The 20888-nt window shown below is 36.8% G+C and overlaps 2 protein-coding genes and 1 long non-coding RNA gene across 5 annotated transcripts in view; 2 read left to right on the top strand and 1 right to left on the bottom strand.

Moving 5' to 3' along the window:
• dus2 (dihydrouridine synthase 2) overlaps window positions 1-1737 on the top strand; it is a 255375-nt gene extending 253638 nt beyond the window's left edge. Inside the window, exon 17 of the mRNA XM_073943420.1 lies at window positions 1720-1737. The gene's annotated coding sequence lies outside the window, so the exon portion shown is untranslated. The remainder of the gene's footprint in view (window positions 1-1719) is intronic.
• The window catches only part of mphosph6 (M-phase phosphoprotein 6), a 365175-nt gene that overhangs the window by 130796 nt on the left and 213491 nt on the right, over window positions 1-20888 (top strand). The gene's annotated exons all lie outside the window — the stretch shown is intronic.
• Window positions 1-20888, bottom strand: part of LOC137489387 (uncharacterized) — a 135162-nt gene that overhangs the window by 57094 nt on the left and 57180 nt on the right. The window lies entirely within an intron of this gene.

Below are 20888 nucleotides of genomic sequence, written 5' to 3'. Positions count from 1 at the left end.
ATTTTGGAATAAAAATTGAAAATTAAACTGAAATGCAAATTTTACCAAGTAAACTATTTTTTATGTATTTCTTTTGTTTCAACTTGTTAAACTGAACCTTCTTTAAGAAAATAAATTAAACAGGCCTGTCTCTGGAAAATAAAACAATTTAAAAACTTCTTAAAAATATTATTGAAATGACAGAGACAAAATTAAGGAAAAATTTAAGTAAAGGTGCAAAAAAAATAAGCTTTCTATTCAATTGAATTTAACAGTAAGAGCTTAAGGCTTTGCTTGGTCACTTGCGTTTGTGTGTGCAAAAACATTCACATTTCCAGGTATTTAATTCATATTTAATTAAATTCATTTAGAGATATCTTTTACAATTTAGAGATATCAATTACAATTGTGACTAGTTAAAACTCATTTAAAGATATCTGCAAATATTTTTCAAAGGCAGTCAATGGAGGAATAGGACTAGTCATAAATATCTCCAATCTGATTTCGTACTAGTACAATTGTAATTGCAGATATCTCTAATTGTCATTCTGACTAGTCGAATTATAATTATGACTAGTCAAAATATAATTAGAGATATCTCTAAATATATTTATGGATAGTCAGAACAATGGTTTAAATGCTAAAACGGCTTGCCATACGCGCGTGTCATAGTCCGCCCTCTGTAGTAACAGCTCGCGGTCAGCTCACGTCATGTGTGATTTTGCGGGGGCCAATACATCATTATATGAAGACAGAATGATATTTTAGGGTGAATTGTACCTTATAAATACAGTATGTGACTCTTTCAACACTATTAGGAGGTTTCCATGTCGCTGTGCAAAGTATGTAAATCACTGTGAAGACTTTATAACTTAGGATGTTTGACCCAGTATGCGTGTCAAAAAGCGGATGAGTCTAAAGCAATGACTGAACAAACCGAAATGTTGCCAGACGTCTGATTTTGAGAGGATGGGTCATCCTCTATTTCAACTCCACTCATCTTGGTCTGCTAACATTACTGCTGCTGCAATCTGAACTCACGTGCGACAGCAGGTGGAAGGTAGCTCACGTGCAAACAGCTCAACTAATAAGAGAAAACGGACATCATATCGTAATCAAATCATCATAACGCCACGATGCATATTGTGACATTTTTGCATCGCAATAAATTGTACAACGATAAATCGTTACACCCCTACCTACTAACTAACTAACCTACTCTGAACTCTCTCGGGATGTTCGTATTGTGATGCAGAGAATCAGTAAACAGTGGGCGTGGCCTGTTTTTTTTCTACTGTGAGCTGATTGGATGTAGTAAATTAGGCGATTGATTCAGAAAGATGGGGGAAAGGGTTTGGGGACAGGGGCGCCACCAAGAGGTGGCAAGAGGTGGAAGAAAAACATTGCCATGCATTAATAGTACTAGGTTTAGCCTTATTCATTTGTGCTATTGTACCTTTACAGAATTTAAATGAGCATTAGCTGTAGCGTTACAAGACATCGCAAAGATAAGACCTGTGCAAAAATATTTAAGACCCAGAACAGCAAATTTAAGACTTTAAAGCCATAAATTTCCATTTTTTTAATTTAAGACTTTAACACTTAAGACCCCGCGGGGACCCTGTAATAAGCATTTTAAACCCGGCAGCTGAAATTAGCTGACAAAAGCTCAAAATTATCCAGTTTTCCCCAGAATTAAAGCTGACAGCTGCTAACATCGTCTTAACTGATGCTCAACACACACACACACACACACACCTGTTCAAATTTGAAAAAAGTACTCGAAATTTTAAGGAATCTACGAATCCAAAATGTTTTTGCAGACATCTACGGAGTAAACCGAATTTGTGTGATTGCCTTCTTTGCAGCTGTAAAACCAGCAAGTAACATTCTCTTCTTTAGTGTACGTATACCAAAGTTAGAGTAGTCATAGGGAAGACACAACCCAGGAATAGACGCATAATCATCTTGTAGTAAAAAGGACAGAATTTACATGACACCACAGGTCGTTAACAGTTGGACATTCCTGCCCTAGATAACATTCCAGCAGCATGCTAAACAGTACAATCAGAACCACAAATTATTTTAACTGCCTAAAACATGCTACTGCCGACTGCACACCATGCTAAAAACGGCATGTGCGGCATCACAGTAGCATAACCCTGAAAACAACAGGCCCGAATGTTCTCACTGCTCCACCAGATCATCATCCCGCACCGAAATGTGGAGGCGCCCTGCGAACTAATAAGACACAACTTCGCCATGAGCTGGGAAAATGTGCTGGCCGACATCTAGCATAGCGGCGCTAGCTTCTACGCTGGAGAAAAGAAAAAAAAAACAGCATGATTCGTTAGATTTAGGCTGCTACATGTTTTTAAGGTAAGTGCTTGCACACAATGTATGCGGGCTGAATGTAAACAAAGAAGTTAAGTTGAACATTACTACATTTCAGTCGTTTAAATTCAGCCTATAGAAATCGTTAGCAACCATTAAAGCTTAAAAAACATCCAAATCCAATGAATCATTTTTGTGTTTAGTGTACAAGCCGAGGTGTGTGTGTGTGTGTGTGTGTGTGTGTGTGTGTGTGTGAGTGAATGAGTAATGCTGGGATAAATCTTCAATCCTCATAGTCAACCTTCAACACACTTTATAGGAGTCTGCGGGATCGTCTTGTTTTGAATAGAACAACTGCTTCCAGATTGCTGCATGTTCCTTAACACTACGCTCAGGTTTTACTGAACAATTTATTACTTATAATAACGTATGACAAGAAGGTCGCTGGTTCGAGCCCCGGTTGGGTCAGTTGGCATTTCTGTGTGGAGTTTGCATGTTTCCCCGTGTTGACCTCCAGGTGCTCCGGTTTCCCCCCCAAAAGTCCAATCACATGCCCTTTGGGGGAACTGATGAACTAAATTGTCCGGAGTGTGTGTGAATGAGTGTATGGGTGTTTCCCAATGATGGGTTGCAGCTGGAAGGGCATTCACTGCGTAAAACACATGCTTGATTAGTTGGCGGTTCATTCCACTGTGGCGACGCCTAATTGATAAAGGGACTAAGACAAAAAAAAATGAATGAATGAATAAACAGTGGCTTAATGGTTAGCACTGTCACCTCTCAGCTAGAAGGTCACTGGTTCGAGTCCCGGCTGTGTCAGTTGGCATTCTGTGCGAGTTTGCATGTTCTCCCCATCTTGGCGTGCTATTCGCACAGAAATAGGCACGTTAACATTCAGTTTCATTTGTAGGTGAATAGGTCAATTGGATGAACTAAATTGTCCGGAGTGTGTGTGTGAATGAGTGTATGGGTATTTCCCAACGATGGGTTGCAGCTGGAGGGGCATCCACTGCGTAAAACATATGCTAGATTAGTTGGCGGTTCATTCCACTGTGGCGACGTCTAATTGATAAAAGGACTAAGCAGAAAAAGATGAATGAATAAACAGTGGCTCAATGGTTAGCACTGTCACCATACAGCTAGAAGGTCACTGGTTCGAGTCCCGGCTGGATCAGCTGTCATTTTTGTGCGAGTTTGCATGTTCTCCAAGTCTTGGCGTGCTATTCGCACAAAAATAGGCAAGTGAACATTTTCAGTTTCATTGATAGGTAAATTGGATGAACTAAATTGTCCGTAGTGAATGAGTTTGTGTGTGAAAGAGTGTGTGTGGTTGTTTTCCAGTACTGGGTTGCAGCTGGAAGGGCATCCGCTGTGAAAAAGATGTTGACTGGCGGTTCATTCCGCTGTGGAGACCCCTGATAAATAAGAGACTAAACTAAAAGAAAATGAATGACTGAACAGATGAACAGCTTTATCACCTTTACTGTATGATCAGGGCGACATTATGTTAAACAAGACAATGCAATACACAGTACAGTACAAAAATGCCATCTACACAGTTGTCTAGCGGTTTTCTTATTATTTGTGATTCATGTTTTTATTGTATCCCATTTATTCATGCTTTTGAATTGCATTATGGGAGCTTTATCTGTCATCCAGCAACTTTTAATCTTGAAAAGTGTGAATAAGTGACTTTTATGAACCTGTTTGATAGTTTGCAGTGCTCTATTGTCTGGGTTAGGGTTGTATATTACCTATCTGAACGTATTCTTAATTTCTATCTTTCTTTCTTGCTTTCTATCCATCCATCCATCCATCTATCTATCTATCTATCTATCTATCTGTCTATCTGTCTATCTGTCTGTCTGTCTGTCTGTCTGTCTGTCTGTCTGTCTGTCTGTCTGTCTATCTATCTATCTATCTGTCTGTCTATCTATCTATCTATCTATCTATCTATCTATCTATCTATCTATCTATCTATCTATCTATCTAGAGTTGGGCAATCAAGTTTGAACTTGGCTACTTGAGTTTATCAAATTGCTAAACTTCTTTATACACTCCCTGGTCAATTTATTAGGTACACCTATCAATGCAAATTTCTAATCGCATGGCATCAACTCAATGCATTTAGGCATGTAGACATGGTCAAGACGATCTGCTGCAGTTCAAACCGAGCATTAGAATGGGGAAGAAAGGAGATTTGGCTTCAACAACATGAAAGCATGGATCCATCCCGCCTTGTATCAGCGGTTCAGGCTGGTGGTGGTGGTGTAATGGTGTGGGGGAGATTTTCTTTGGGTCCATTAGTACCAATTGAGCATCAACGCCACAGCCTACCTGAGTATTGCTGCTGACCATGTCCATCCCTTTATGAGCAGAGAGTCTCCATCTGCTGATGGCTACTTCCAGCAGGATAACACCATGTCATAAAGCTCAATCATCTCAGACTGGTTTCTTGAGCATGACAATGAGTTCACTGTACTCAAATGGCCTCCACAGTCACCAGAGCTCAATCCAATAGAGCAGCTTTGGGATGTGGTGGAACGGGAGATTGGCATCATGGATGTGCAGCCGACAAATCTGCAGCAACTGTGTGATGCTATCATGTCAATATGGAGCAAAATCTGAGGAATATTTCCAGTACCTTGTTAAATCTACAACACAAAGGGTTTAACTTATACCCAATTCCCCTATAGCGCATGTGTTTGGACTGTGGGGGAAAACGGAGCACCAGGAGAAAATCCACGCCAACATGAGGAGAACATGCAAACTCCACACAGAAATGCCAACTGACCCAGCCGGGACTTGAACCAGCAACCTTCTTGCTGTGAAGCCACAGCACTAACCACTGAGCCACCGTGCCGCCCTGTTGCTAAAAACAAGACTTCCTAAACTTCGCATACAGAAAGGTTAATTTACAGTACAGAACTCTTCCCTTAAATTCTCAAGACCTCCAGTATTGTCTGCTCATAGCTTTACCCATGACCCATCATGCACAAGGGTGCACGACATTCATCATCGCAGCGCTGTAACATCCACACGCAGCTCTATGTGGAAACTCCCATGACCTTGAGAAATGTGTGAGACCTCCGATCAGCCTCTGATTAAATAATCAAACATCTGAAACAGGACGTCCCCCCTCAACAGGACCATGGGAAATCGCATGCCTAATACAATTTTACAGGTGGATTCGCAGGAAGATTGCGACGTAATTACTGGTATTAAAAAGTCGACCTCTGCGAATTCCCCCGAGTCTCGCTCAGGATGGACTCGCTGTGTGTGTCATATTGAAGGAAAATATACAGTTGTTGGAATCTATAAACATATCTTACGCGGGCGAACGGACCACCGCTTTAAAATAGAGGAAAGCAAACAGCGCTGGGGGTCAAACGGTTAAATCCACATCCACATTGATGATTAAATGGCCTGAAATCATGGTTTGTGACATTAGTGTTTCCTTGCAAAATCTTCATCAAATAAATCCCGTGACTGATGCGAGTGAATTGAGTGAATCTAAAGGGATTGTTCACTCAGAAATGTTCATTCTGTAATCCTTTACTCAGCCTTTGCTTGCTACAAAACATGTTTGACTTCCTTCTGTTGAACACAAAAGATATTTGGAAGAAATCTGGAAACCATTGACTTCCAATAGTATTTGTTTTTCCTAGTATGAAGGACAATGGTTAAAGGCGTTCAGCTTTCTTCAGAAATATCTTCTGTACTGTTCAACAAAGGAAAACAACTCTTAAAGAAACCACAATAGTAAGTAAATTTATATTTATGGGTTAACTATGCCTGTAATATGTTTTTTTTCTGTTTTAGGGGATAAAACTGAATTTAAACTAGCTAGGGCTGCACAATCATCAGCATTTGTATTCAATAATTCAAACAACGAAGACTATAGAGTGTTATTTCATATCTGATTGATGAATTTCTGTACCGTAATACTGTGGACTCCAGCAAAAACCACAAAGAGCGGTTTATTTCATTTTTATATTCGTCCTACTGCCTCCATCTGTGCTTTATTTTATTTTGTGCATATATATTTGCATAATTTTGTACAATTTATGCAGATTCACTCTCCTAAAATCACCTCAAAGCAATGCAAAATTCCCAAATGGAGTGGTCTAAATTGTATATATATATATATATATATATATATATATATATATATATTTATTTATTTATTTGAAATATACGCGAATGATTGGTTAATATCAGATGTCAATCACTCAGTCAGCGCCTTCTGGTATGGGATGACAGGGAGAGCTACTACCGCGCGCGGAAAACTAAAGCGCTGAAGATGACAATTAAGATAACGCGGACAGATTTAGTTTTAGAAACCATGGCATCCAAAGTTATAAATAATGACACATCTTACTAGTGATCATGTGCTGAATGTTAATCCACCATCTACACTTTTCCAAGAGTAGAAGACTTCCGTTGGCTTCAAGTCTGCTATGAAAAGTCTGTGAGATGAAGTTTTCAGGTAACTGTTTGCCACATCTAGCACGAGAGCTTCTGTTTAATCCTTCATATAATCGCCAGATGCTGTCCGCCGTGCAAGGGGCAGCTATGTCAAATTGAACACCACGTACACCATCGCATACGGGCTTGCACTGAGTAAACTATTATCGCTACTCATGAAAAGACCGGCATTGCTATTAACATGACGTATGCATATAATAAGGTACAGTATATGTCAAAAGCATCAGTGCAATATCAGACAGCACTAGTGAGAACAGCACAGTTATACCATTAACAGATTCATGTCAAGCAGTGTGTGCAGAGCCAGCGAGCGCTCCGTGTATGCTTTGCTCACTCTATAAAAATCTATTTTCTTGTGATCACAGGATTTCGTTGAGACATATTTTCCTCACGCTTGCATATATATATATATATATATATATATATATATATTTTTTTTTTTTTTGCTTGTTAGTTTGATTAGTGTTGATTTCAAATACAATAAATCTGTTTGTATAAAACTTGTAGTAACGGTGCTCATAATTAGTGGGTGCGACTAAATTTTGGCTGATGCGCCTACATTTTTTAAGTTAGGAGCACCGGTGCTACCAAGCAAAAATGTTAATTTCGAGCCCTGAAATATAATAACTAATTTTTATATTTATGATCTTTGATGATACAGTGATTGATTTAACGAGGTGTGAGTGGGGGTGGATTGGAATATGGATGGATTGGATTAGAATGGATTAGGATATGGATGGATGGATGAATGATGGATGCATTAAAATGGAATGGAATGGGATTGGATGGATTTAATTGGAAGGGATTGGGATGGATAGATGTGGATGGATGGATGGATGCATGGAATTGGGATGAATTTGGATGGATGGATGGAATTGATTTGGATGGATGGATAGATGGATGGATTGGGATGGATTTGGATGGATGGACTGTTGGACAGATGGATGTTATTGGATGGATTTGTATGGATGGCTGGAGAGATGGATTGGATTGGATTGAAGTGGATTGGGATGGATGGATGTGTTCTAAATCATTCAGTTTGTCATTAGGGCTATAGATAACAGACTTGTCATTCAGTAACAAAAATATTAGCAATTTTGTACTGATTCTGATAGGGAATTTCTTTATTATTTATTAAGTTCTCATTCAAATCAAGCCAAAACAACAGTGCGGAGCAACAGTCGGACAGTTCATTTTTTGCCTAAAGGAGAGGAACTTTAAATTTAACTGAAAAATGTACAATAACATTAGGGTGTTGCTAATGGTCAACAAATCACATTCATATTCTGCCTTACATCTGTAACTGTACCTGTTTTCTATGCAGGATTGTTCAGCTTTAAAATGTTATTGTCTGAGTGGGCCAGTGCCACCCCGGCCCTTATGTAGCCTCGCCACTGTGTTGAAATGTCCTTTTTCCAATATCATGCAGCTCTAAAATCTAGCATTGTTTTCTCTAATACAAAGGTCACACTAGGATCAAGCCAGAGATTTGACCGCTTCATGCGCCGCTGTGAGAGGCAAAAGCTACAGTTCACTGGTCTATTTGAGGAGCATGATGATCGCAGTGAATTAAGGCTGGCGGTCGGTCTTTTCACCGGAGTGTGTGAATATCAGCGGGATGAGAAGGTCGTGTTTCTCTTGGTGACCTGCGGTGTGTGTGTGTCCTGAGCGTGAGGTGTGAGGAGAGCTGGAGAGTCAGGCCTGATCACACACACTCTCTAATGAAACACCAGAGCAGCAGCGCAGAGTGAGATCAGCTCTGACTAGCGCGCACACACACGCACACACACACACACACACACACACGCGCACACGCACACGCACACGCACACACGCACACGCACACACACACACACACACACACACACACACACACACACACACACACACACACACACACACTTGTACAGCTGCCTTCATGGAGACTTTTCAATATTTTAATATAAATAAACGTACATATTGGGCGTTTAAACAGATAGACCTGATTTGATTTGATTTTGATTTGATTTATTTATTTTCAAACAAAACTATCATACATAAAATATCATTAACAAAAAGAAAAACATTTCAACATGGTCGAAAAATGGAGCGGGATGAAGCGTAAGCTTATTATTACTTAAAATTATTTATTCTTTTACTCATCTCCTTTTTTTACATGAGACATATTTGATCCTTTTGGCATCTTTGATAAATAATATGTTTGATTCCATTTGTACCTTTTCATTTTGTAACATATAGACCCAAATAAAAATAAAAATAAAATACATAGTACAGCAAATAGAGAAAAAGAAAAAAACAACAACAACATAGTACTGCAAATAGCCATTAATTAAATTTTCATCATACCTTTTTCTTCTTTCCTTTTTCAGTCACCTTCATCATTATATTCCTTTATTAATATATATTTATACAGTTTTTTTAAATTGATTAATATCCTGACATTGTTTTAGAGCTGTTGTTTTCCATAGTTTTACCCAAGTATATTTAATTAAAAAAATAAAGGATTTGTATGCTCTAAATACCCAACATGTTCTAATAGTCGAATGACTTTTTTCTGCTTTGTACATATGGAGTGTAAATTAGATTTATATGTATTCCCCCAAATTTCAACACAATAACTCATGGATGGCAAAATAAGTGTGTTATATAATATATACATTAATTTGCTGTCCAGGTTAAATCTTGCTTTATACACTATTGCTACAGTTTTTGCTAATTTTGATATCACATTATTTATTTGTGGTTTCCAACTAATTTTATAATCCAATACAACAACAAGAAACTTAATTGCATAAACTCTTTCTATAACTTCATTTTCAATTTTTAAATCTATATTATAACTATTTTTTAATTTCCCAAATAACATAACCTTTGTTTTACTTATATTTAATGACAATTTGTTTACGTCAAACCTTAATTTCAATTTTTTTATTTCTGTTTTAATAATAATGCACATAATGAACATTAACTGATGAAGATTAAAGAAGCAGAAGTAATAAAGACGCATGTGAGTTTATAAATGTAATTATTTGATAAAACTCAAGTTTTATGTCTCACTAATTTTCAGATGAATTACGCCAACAACCGATTTCCTCACACGCTGAGATGAAAGCGCACATAAATCTTTTTTCAGCAGAGACAGATCTGTCTTTGGTTTAGACATTTGAAAGGCTGTTTAAAATATCTGTTAGCCTCCCTCGGCTCGGGACGTCAGCGCAGGTAAGAGTTTGACTGACAGGTCAAAGCTGAAGACGGAGCCTTGTGGCACTCCATACTTCACTAGTTTCGGGTTAGGTGAGAGAACAGAGGGTAAATACACTTTCATCTGGAGAGAAAGACTCGGTGCGATTGTAGTTTAGACCGGTTTTGTTCTTTGAGACACATTCCCCATTCTAACACACACACAATCGCACTGTCTTGAGGAATTTTACTCAAAACTGTGTTAACAATCAAAATCGCTTCGCTAGCTCGGTATGAAACCGCAAGCAATGTTCGACACGAGAACTACAACAGAGAGCCGAGAGAAGTCACTGCTGAGCAAAATAAAGAGGCTGGAGATGGTGTTCAAGTCAAAGTTTGTTCGCGTGTATTGACGTTTACCTCAATCACAGAAGTACACGTGTAGAACCAAGGACAGCGAAACAAAGGCACGGTGCAGGAGATCTGACAGGAGACGGGAAATCTCCACAGACTTCAGATGAGCACGAGGCCTCGGGCTATATGCTTTAGCTGACCCTACAGCTGTGGAAACGGCATCTCCACACAGCTGAATTAAATATGAAGACATTCGGTTGGAGAGCGCACAACTTCCTTTGACTACAATCTCTGTATTAGGAATTGGCACTCTGAATGGATGATCAAACAAACCACGCTTGATCAGGTGTGAGAGGCTTCTGTGTGATAATAGAAAAGGTTTGAGTGCAATGCAATGAAGCAGAATAGAACAGAATAGAAAAGTAAACAAATGAAATGGGTTGAAAATAAAAAGGGCAGCAATACAATTTAACAGAACGCAATAGAATACTCGAGAAAGCAAAGAAAAAGGGTAATGGGTTGAAAGTGAAAAGGGTAGCAATAGAACAGAACAGATTAAAATAGAACAAAATAGAATAGAATAGAACAGAATAGAATAAATTAAATTAGAAAAGAAAAGAACAGATTAGAATAGAACAGAATAAAACAGAATGGAATAGATAAGAATAGAACAGATTAGAACAGAATAAAATAGAATAGAACTAAACGGATAAGAATAGAACAGATTAGAATAGAACAAAACAGAATAAAATAGGATAGAATACAACAGAACAGAACGAAATAGAACAGAATAAAACAGAATCGAATACAACAGATTAGAATAGTACAGAACTGAATAAAATAGAACAAAACAAAACAGATTAGAACAGAACAAAACAGAACAGAATAGAACAGATTAGAACAGAACAGAATAGAATAGAACAGAATAGATTAGAATAGAACAGAACAGAATAGAATAGAACAGAACAGAACAGAATAGATTAGAATAGAACAGAACAGAATAGAATAGAACAGATTAGAATAGAACAGTTTAGAATAGAATAGAATAGAATAGAATAGAACAGAGCAGAATAGAACAGAACAGAACAGAACAGAACAAATTAGAATAGAATAGAATAGAATAGAATAGAATAGAACAGAACAGATTAGAATAGAATAGAATAGAACAGATAAGAACAGAACAGAATAGAATAGAAAAGAACAGATTAGAATGGAATAGAACAGATTAGAACAGAATAGAACTGATTAGAATAGATTAGTATAGAAGGGTTTGGGGGCAATTCTTAAGGTAAAACCAATGTTACCTGAGGAAAAAAAAACCTACACTGTATGTCTGTAAAATGTATGTACATGAGCAGTTTTCCATATTTTGTGATTCCTGTTTTTATTTTTCTCAGTTTACTCATGCTTTTAAACTGTATTATAGGAGCTTAATCTTTCTTTCAGCAACTTTTAACTCTGAAAAGTAAGAAAAAGCGACTTTACTGAGCATTTGTAATAGTGTGCAGTGCTATATTGTCTGGGTTGGTGTTGTATATTACACTACAAACACCTTGTGATAAAACTCCCCGTACATTTTCTGTTATTTTATGTCTTATTTCTCTTGATATTATTGATTATACATTATATTATCTCAAACTACTAAAATGTCAACAGAAGTCACTTTGTTCTGTTGAAAATTCAATTCTACAGTTTAACAATGCAATTCAAAACCAGAAATAAATGGAAAACACTTAATAGGCAGAGATTTTCAACAGTGTGCTACTGCTCTAATTTAACTGCCCATTGCTGGATTAACAAAGTTGTAAAAACAGACTCATATCAGAGGATAAAAGCAACGTTCCCCAAAAACAAACATCTACTGTACATATGCTACATGATCATCAGGGAAAACACATGTAAACCTCTTTTCTTTCTCTCCGGTGAACTGTAGAAAACTCCAGGAGCGCGCTGTACTTAAACACACACACACACACACACACACACACACACACACACACACACACACACACACACACACACACGGCGACGGCTTGAACTGAGAGTGTGTTTTATTTATTTGCTGACCTCAGGGCAGGGGGTTTGTCAGCTGAATGAGAACAGACGTATTGAAGTGTATGAAATATTCAGCAAAAACTGTAATGATTCCCCTGGACAAAGCAAGGCAAGGTGGAAGAGCAAAAGGAAAACTGACGCTGGAGAACAAGAGAGAGGAAATACAAAGAGATCCGATTCTCTCTATCCGACAAAAGAGCCCGAGTGCCAAACAGATTGCTTTCAAATCCATCTCCGGCTTTCTCCAGTGGCATCAAAGTACAGCAGCGCTTATGATTGGGGACTGTTTGAGAGCGCTCGGCGGAGGGTAATAAATGTGAGAAGATGCTATTGTAAAAATCATCTCTCTGGGACGGTCAGAAACGTGTCAGAGACGCATTTCATATTGATGAATATCATTATTATCGAGCACAAATGCGCTTTGGCAGACTGCACTGGGAAAAAAAATTAGGGCTGCACAACACATGGTTTCAGCATTGATATCGCTGCGTGTGTAGAGATGCAACGATTAACCGATTTCACTATTAACCGCGCTTTAGTTTGTCATGAGTAATTAATGGTAAAGGCTTCTCAACACTGTGTTTCTGCATGGAACAAAACTGCTACAGCTTAAAGTTATGCCAACTGTGCCCTAGTTGGAAGTTCCAACCCTTAGCTATTAACTGAGGGCCGGTCACATATTGTGTCTTTTGCACACACAAGTTTGTTATTTCCAATGGAGGCGAGTGGCTTGCGTGGCTTAGATTTACATTAGACAAATACAACTATTTATTAATTCTTTATTTACTACATTTATTTATTTACTTATTTATATTTTTTTATTGTATTGTTTTTTTAATTTATATATTTATTTATTTTTACTTAATAAATAAATTATTTTTTATTCAATTATAATTTTTTATTATTTATTTATTTATTATTTTTTACATTTATTTAATTATTTTTACTTAAATAATTATATATATATATATATTATATATATATATATATATATATATATATATATATATATATATATATATATATATATATATATATAATTTATTTATTTACTCTTTTACTTGTTTATTTTTAATTATTTATTTTATAATTTTTTTTATGTATTTTTACTTAATTTCATTTATTTTTAATTTTTTAATTTTATTAATTTACATATTTTTTATTATCAACTAATTAATTTATGTATTTATTTTACAATTATTTATTTTAACTTGTTTATTTTTATTTATTTATTATTTTATATATTTATTTATTTATTTATTTATTTTTTGTTAAATAATTATATATATATATATATATATATATATATTTTTTTTTTTTACTTGTTTATTTTTATTTATTTATTTTATAATTTTTATTTATGTATTTTTACTTAATAATTTCATTTATTTTTACATTTTTTTATTTTCTTAATTTGTACATATTTTTTGTTATTAATTAATTATATATTTATTTTAACTTGTTTATTTTTATTTATTTTATTGTATTACTTTTTACATTTATTTAATTATTTTTACTAAAATTCATTTATTTTACATTTTATTTTAATTTCTTTATAATTTTTTCATTTATTTATTTATTTATTTATTACATTTATTTATTGTTCTGTCATTTATTTTCAGTGTAAACTTATGTTTAAATTTTTTTCACTTTTTTCACTTATTTTTATAACCTCATACAGACAATTTCAGACTGATTGTTTTGCCGCGGATCTGAGCATGATTCCTGGACTCATATATATACCAAACAAACCAAGCTAACAACTAAGTTAACTTATTAGTGTTTACAAATTTAAGTGGATTGAACATAAAACAATTCAGTTGTCGTGCCAAAAACATTAAGAAAACTCTCCAGTGTTCATTTCAATTGAGCCGAGTCCAACTCATTCAGGTGGTCTTAGACCGATTGTTTTGGTGTGATCAAAATTGCTGGATTCACATATGCCAAACGAACCGAGCTAACAGGGCAAACGTGCCAGGTTCCCAAACAAACGTCTAGGAGTGAAAGCACCCCAAGTTAAAGTATTAGTGTTTACAAATTTAAGTAGATTGAACATAAAACACTTCAGTTGTCCTTCCAAAAAAAAAATCAAGAATTGTGTTGTTTCAACTTATTTTAAACAGGCAGCTCGAACTAGCAGCAAGTCTTTTTTTTCCAAGTGTGTGCTTACTGGAGGCTCACAGAGACCTTCTTTAAGTTTATCCCATCATGCACTTTTAAAAGCAAACAAACCTCAATGAAGAGCTTTATTAATCTGAAGATGACTGCTAACCAAATAGAGCCAACATAAATAAATATTAAAGCAGGTCTCGGATGTCACTGTGGGAGCAGAGGCTGTGTTTAATCTCATCTTTAACTGACTGTATGATATTTCTGTTTTGGTTGGGTCAGAATTGATTCAGATATAATATAAACAATATGAGTTGATATTAAAAATTCAACATTCCAATGCAACAACAGATGTGGAGAAGTCGGCATTATGAGCAACACTCTCAAGTTATTCTGTCAGTTTTAGATTCACTCTAACGTAGAAATTAAGATGATTTTTATTTTTTACTATGAAAACTGACACAGAAAGACCATTTTCTTTGGCTACTTAGTTTAATAATTTAATCAAGTTACTATTTACCCACCCCTAATATATAATATTATATATATATATATATATATATATATATATATATATATATATATATATATATATATATATGTTTTCATTAGTTGTACTCAATACTGATCCATCCGAACAGTTTGTAATTTAGTCAAATGTTTACAAACACAAGCGCAGCCGTTTACAGCTCATTTCTGGTTAATGATGTCATAATTTACCGGCATTTTGCGATGGATGTGTGAATGCTCTTATCTGGAAAAATTCCGTAACGTCCTCGCCTGTGTGAACAGCGCTTTTTTGGATTTACCGGTAAAGTCGGTATCACTGTGTGAAAGGGGCTAATGTGCGCTCACATTGACAGTTTTGCGCTTGAGCGCCTCCAAGTGCTGTTTACTGTAACTTCAGCAGCTCCGTGCACACGAACAAAAGTGCTAACCTGATTGGTGAAGGCTTTGACGCGGCGCATCAAAACAAACAAAAAAAAAAAAAACGAGCATGAGGCGTTTCTTTTTAAATGACGCTTTTGCACCTGGCGTTGGTGTGCACGATCACATTGGCGCCCTTTATTTAGTCACGAGGCGTTAAACGTCGATGGAAAACGCTAGCAAAAAACGTCTCTGTGTGCACAGGCCTTAAGAAAAGTCTGTTACAATTTATTAATATACAAAAATATTGGGTTTATGACAAGCTTTAAAGGGCACGTTCACCCAAAAATCTACATTTACTTACTTTTTAACCACCCTAAAAATATACAATCTGCCATAATTTACTTGTATTAAAATATTGGAGGCTTTAAAGAGCCAGTTCACACAAAAATCTACATTTACTTAGATTGGTTTAGCATGGTTAAAGTTAAGTAAAACTAAAGTAAATCAAGTAAATGTTCATTTTGGGTGTTTATTCACTATTTCTATATTCTAGCTCTTTTATTAATCTGGGGTCACCACAGCGTAATGAACCGCCAAGTTATCTAGTATATGTTTCATACAGCGGATGCCCTTGCAGCTGCAACCCATCACTGGGAAACATCCATTCGCATACATACACAATGGACAATTTGGCCTACTCGGTTCCCTATAGCGCATGTGTTTGGACTGTGGGGGAAACCCATGCCAACACGGGGAGAACATGCAAACTCCACACAGAAACGCCAACTGACCCAGCCGAGGCTCGAACCAGCGACCTTCTTGCTGTGAGGTGAACATGCTACCCACTGTGCCACTGTGCAGCCCCATAATCAAGTGTCAACTAATTGTTTTAAGTTATATAATTATTTCTCTCTCACACACACACACACACACACGTACACACACACACACACACACACACACACACTCTTCATTTGATTATGTTCCTCCGCTCGAGCGCGTCTCTAACAGTAAATCAACACATCACCTCCGCTACAGGTCACCAGTTAATTTTTCCCAAATACTCAAAGATATGCGAGGTCAGAGATTTTCCAGGAACATCTGAGCGGAGCGGCGGAGTCTCGAGTGATCTGGGAGAAGCAGAGGAGCGGCGTCAGTTTAACGTCTCAAACACTGACAGGAGGAGGACGGAGGACGCACTGGACCCTCAAACCCAGCAGTGGACCATTGACTTTTACAAGCAGCCAGTGTCAGTCAGTGTGTGCAGAGCTGAAACACACACAAGCATCAATCAGCTGACAATAAAGCTGAGCTAGAGCTGGGGTTGGGTTACAGGTGCTGATGGGTCAACACCATCATCTGCCCTCAACAGCAGAAGAGGAGAAGAGGAGAAGAGGAGAAGAGAGTGTGTGAGGTGCGAGGAAGATGACCAGAAGATCAACAAAGTCTGAGTCTTTACAAACACACACACACACACATACATAATCCCATGTATTTACAGACATACACAATCACACACACACTCACACACACACACACACACACACACACACACACACACACACACACACCCATGTATTTACAGACATACACAATCACACACACACACACACAATATACTTCATACACACACACACAAAATACAATCACACACAACACCACACACACACAAAACACAACCTCACTCAAACCTAATATACATATACAAAACCCACTCAAACACAAACTCACTAACACACACACACACACCTCATAATACACTCACACACTCACCTCAGACACAAAGCACGACCTCACTGAAAATTCACACACCTCACTTACACAATCACACCGCATACACACACAACCACAAAACACATACTCACAACACAACTTCTCACATACACACACACACACACCATACACAAACAAAACACACTAACTCACACCTAATACACCTCATACATACACATACAGCTCATACACACACCATACACAAACACACACTCACTAAATGCACTAATACACACAACACAACCTTACTGACAAACTCACTTACACACACACACCATGCACAAACACACACTCACTAAATGCACTAATACACACAACACAACCTTATTGACAAACTCACTTACACACACACACACACACACCATACACAAACACACACTCACTAAATGCACTAATACACACAACACAACCTTACTGACAAACTCACTTACACACACACACACACACCATGCACAAACACACACTCAGTAAATGCACTAATACACACAACACAACCTTATTGACAAACTCACTTACACACACACACACACACACACACACACACACACCATACACAAACACACACTCACTAAATGCACTAATACACACAACACGACCTTACTGACAAACTCACTTACACACACACACCATACACAAACACACACTCACTAAATGCACTAATACACACAACACAACCTTACTGACAAACTCACTTACACACACACACTCACACACACACACACACAAACACACACTCACTAAATGCACTAATACACACAACACGACCTTACTGACAAACTCACTTACACACACACACCATACACAAACACACACTCACTAAATGCACTAATACACACAACACGACCTTACTGACAAACTCACTTACACACACACACCATACACAAACACACACTCACTAAATGCACTAATACACACAACACGACCTTACTGACAAACTCACTTACACACACACACCATACACAAACACACACTCACTAAATGCACTAATACACACAACACAACCTTACTGACAAACTCACTTACACACACACACACACACACACACACACACACACACACACCATACACAAACACACACTCACTAAATGCACTAATACACACAACACGACCTTACTGACAAACTCACTTACACACACACACACACACACACACACACACACACACACACACACACACACACACACACACACACACACACACACACACACACACACACACACACTCACTAAATGCACTAATACACACAACACGACCTTACTGACAAACTCACTTACACACACACACCATACACAAACACACACTCACTAAATGCACTAATACACACAACACAACCTTACTGACAAACTCACTTACACACACACACACACACACACACACACCATGCACAAACACACACTCAGTAAATGCACTAATACACACAACACAACCTTATTGACAAACTCACTTACACACACACACACACACACACACACACACACACACACACACTCAATCCACTAATACACACAACACAACCTTAATGACAAACTTACTTACAGACAAATGTTTGTTTTTGTGAAAAGTGGGGACATTACATAGGCTTCCATTCATTTTATACAGTCCAAACCGTATATTATATTGCCCTCACCCCACCCCAAAACCCAACCATCACAGGAGACTGTGTGCAGCTTTACTCTCTGATTAAACTCATCCTGTAGGATTTATAAGCACTTTGAGAAATGAGGACGTCACCAATGTCCTCATATTTCACCTCCTTTTTGTAATACCTGTGTCATACCCATGTCATTATACAGATCTGTGTACTGATATGTCACAAAAACACACACACACACACACACACACACACACACACACACACACACACACACACACACACACACGTCAGTGCTGCTGGTTTATGAGGACTCTCTAGTCCTAATTCATTTTATACAGTAAACAACACCTATTACAGGTCCCTCCTCCACCCCCACTGATAACCCTGTGCAAATATTGAACATTAAAGTCCTGTTAAGTATTTCAAATTACAAGGACACAAGACACGTCCTCACAAACCACCTCAACATTTAATACCAACGTCATTATAGAAATGTGTCCATCTAAACTACAAACTAAAATACACACAGTCTCTTTCTCTCTCTCACACACACACACACCTGAGCTCAGCGGTGGATCACAGCACTGGTCAGATAGAGAGCGACAGTAAATCATTAGCGTCGCTGGTGGTGTGAAGCTTTGATGAGAAAAGATTTGACAAGCTGAAGAAGATGAAAAAAAACAAACTCACAGATTAGCGGGAGGTGAAAGATGCACACACACACACACACACACACACACACACACACGCACACACGCACACAATAAACTCAGCTATAGGACACTGCTGGAGGATTGAAGTGTTCAGATAATAAATATGCTCGTATCTCTGCTTAATGTGCACATAATCAGCTTTGACAGGATTTATTTTACACTAGCTATTCTCTCTGGTGACAATAAGACTTACACAGTCTCCTGAAGTCAATAATTGTAATAGATTCACTGTGTTGTGGTGGAAACGGCAACTCTACTACAGATGATTTACCAGTTTTTGTTTATAACACTGATTTTAGTTGTTTTGGATGTTTGCTAGGGATGTTTGTGTATTTTATTTGAGTTTATGTCTTAAAAGCATTTATATTTGTTATCTGGGTTTTCTTGTTTTGATTTTGGTCATTTTATTTTATTATTGTTATTCTAATGTAAATCATTTGTGTTATATTTTGAATTGATATATCCTTACTGAACTTAATTCTATGTTTGTAATTTATTTTTAGAGCTTATTTAATATCCCTACAGAGGTTTTGTTAACATAATGAGTTTGATTTTATGTTGTTTTTTTCTGTTTCCACTTGACTTCTCATTTCAAGATTTGAATACTTTGGTCACGTCATTTATATTTTTATGATTTAATTTTTTTTTAAATATAATTTTTAATTAATAGTCCAAGCAAAATCCTCAATTTTGCATTGTTTGATGATTTCAGTTTCTCTCTGTTTTGCTTCAAGTGACTTTCTTGGTTTAATTTTAGTTTAACAATAAGTTTGCAAACAAAGTATAAGAGTAGTCTATTTATGTGTGGTAGATTTGACACTTCAGTAAATATATATAATAACATGACAATACACACAATAAAACAATACACTCAATATGCATATTGACTATTAAAAAAACATTCAGATCCAAAAACCAATCAACATCCAGATCAAAAACTCGTTATCCAATCAACAGCGAGATCAAAATTTATATAACCAATCGCCATCCAGATTTTAAACTCATTAAACAATCACCATCAAGACCCAAAACTCATTAACCAATCAACATCTAGTTCTGAAATTCATTAATCAATCACCATCCAGATAACAAACTCACTGACCAAACATCATCCAGATATCAAACTCATTGACCAATCACCATCTAGATATGATATTCATTGACCAATCACCATCCAGATATCAAACTCATTGACCAATCAACATCTAGTTCTGAAATTCATTAATCAATCACCATCCAGATAACAAACTCACTGACCAAACATCATCCAGATATCAAACTCATTGACCAATCACCATCTAGATATGATATTCATTGACCAATCACCATCCAGATATCAAACTCATTGACCAATCAACATCTAGTTCTGAAATTCATTAATCAATCACCATCCAGATAACAAACTCACTGACCAAACATCATCCAGATATCAAACTCAT

This window comes from Danio rerio, chromosome 25, assembly GCF_049306965.1.
Source record: "Danio rerio strain Tuebingen ecotype United States chromosome 25, GRCz12tu, whole genome shotgun sequence".
In the NCBI taxonomy this organism is placed as follows: domain Eukaryota; kingdom Metazoa; phylum Chordata; class Actinopteri; order Cypriniformes; family Danionidae; genus Danio; species Danio rerio.
Note: the sequence above shows the minus strand (reverse complement) of the source record. Positions and strands in the feature narration are given on the sequence as shown.